A 2,383-nucleotide genomic window follows, 5' to 3' on the forward strand; every position below is an offset into this window, starting at 1 on the left:
GTGTCTTATCTCCTTAAAATTTTTGGAATCAATTGGGTGATAGCTAAAAATGTTATAACCAATTTATGGGAATGGGATGATAAAAGCCCGAAAAAATCTAGAAACAAGAAGAAGAGAGTTTGGTGCATTCTTCCTTTTTCCATTCGGTGGTGTGTTAGGAATGAAAGAAATGCGAGAGTCAATAACAATGTGAGTTAGGATTTGGATCAGTTAATAACAAATGTCAAGTGTTTGATGTTTAATTGGGGTTTGAAATCTAGTTTGTTCTCAGGTTTTACGTTGTTCATTTTTTTTATGTAATTGGAATGAAATGATCCATACATATATGTAATTGTTATTATCTTGTGTCACTATTTTGGTGACGCGGTGATATCTTTTATAATTTTCCCTTTTAAGTCAAGAAAAAGAGAGAGAGAGAGAGAACTTGTAACAGTTCGTTTCTATAGACTAATGGATATCTAGATAAGTCCCCTTATGTCCCTTGCCTCCATCAAACCCTCGCTCTAAGTCATAGTGCTCAATCCTTTGATACACATACCAAAATAGGTTATTTCATATTTTTTTAGAGAGAAAATAAACTAAAACACCAAAAATGGAGAGGAGAGTTAGGCGTTAGGGTTTTGATCTAAATAGATAACGATTTGAAATTGTACTGTTCTATTATTCACGAGTCGTTTTCAGAAATACTGTTTAGAAGTGTTAATTGGTCATCAAAAAATTGAACTTAAAATACTCTTCACAAACAAAATAAAAATGCAACCCAAATTTTATGCCAACTTCATGCATCACATACTTGTTCACAAGTTATCTACATGTTGATATAATTATAATTTTAAAGAAATTCGGTTATAAAAGTTGCTTGCATTGGTTCATGTTGGGAAAAAAATTTCTATATATTTTTCCATGTTACTGCTAAATATTATTAAAATTAATTAGATCAAAAAGATTAGCTGAACTGATTCTTGAGACGTGGGAGATAGCTGGATACATTTTTAACTCTAGATAAGAGCACCAATAACCAAATTTATATGAACTTGATTAGATAGTAATTTTTGCAAAATGCTATGATTTCATCATACTACATAAGTTAAATAGGAATTTTTATTTCATTTTTAGTTTGTAGGGTTTTTCTTTAGACATGTCATTCTTAGATCATTGGGTTTATTCATATTATTTTTACTTCTTTACTCTAGACCCAAACTGACTTAGACTACATTAACCAGAGCTTAGTCCAATATCACCATCCCTTTAAAGGACATCCACTTAAAAGAAAAAACATGAGTTATTTCTTATCACAAAAATGAATGACTCAAACCCTTTTTTTTACCGACTCATAAAAAACAACTACATATCTATATGCATCCCTCATGCAACGTAAAACCTCACGCGCCAGCTATACACAGTGGTACAATTATTTCATATAATAGCCCACATGCTCATCTAAATATATCATCAATGCATTCATCACCGATCATTCCAAGATCGAGGCCGAGCTATGTATGGAAAATCTCAAAATATTTGTATTTTATAGGAAAATAAATAATTAGTGACCTAAAAGACAAGAGGGTATCAAAAAATTAAACCACTCTATAAAAGATACAAACTGACAAAAAAGAAACAAAGATCCAGTAGTACGCTACCAGATGAACGGGACTAAAAAAAAGTAAAAACTGACTAGGAAAGTTAACCATAGTGGATTGATATCCTATGTTTTCAAAATCCTTAATCACCAAAGACCAAGTGAACAAGTAATACTTAGCTCCCGCGAAACAGTGGCTGTAACTTTCTTTTTGCACTTAAAACTCAAGAGTTCCTGTCTTTCCAAATGATCCACGTGATAACTGATGGAATGAAGTTCCAAAGTGTGATGCTTGCCTTATCGGAAAATTACAGTTTCCAGTAAAGAATTTATTGTAGGGAAATTGTGTTGGAAGCCAAAAAAAAAAATATTAAAAAAAAAGATAAAAAAGAAACTTAACTCTAGGCTTTTTGGATTGAGGTAGGTTCTGTTGAAATATATACCGTATCTTTGATATTATTCTCGTGTATATTCTGTATTCATTAATTTTTATTTTCCATTATCATGTTTCCTTTTCTGTTACGCTCTAGATATGTATAAGAACCTCACTAGTCCAGAAGGGGCTATAAATGACGATCAAAGTCTGTTATAAAACATGAATTATCACGGTTTTCATCTGTCATTCGAACCGTTATTTATTTGGTGTGATTTTTTATAAATGACAAATGGATAATGCCATTAAATATGACGACTAAATTTTGTGATTTAAAATCACGTATAGAATCTATTATTAAGTACCACGGTTATCGTATGTAACATATAATAACGGTTGATTATTATCATAGAAAAATCACGGTTACTATA

This window comes from Papaver somniferum, chromosome 5, assembly GCF_003573695.1.
Source record: "Papaver somniferum cultivar HN1 chromosome 5, ASM357369v1, whole genome shotgun sequence".
Classification (NCBI taxonomy): domain Eukaryota; kingdom Viridiplantae; phylum Streptophyta; class Magnoliopsida; order Ranunculales; family Papaveraceae; genus Papaver; species Papaver somniferum.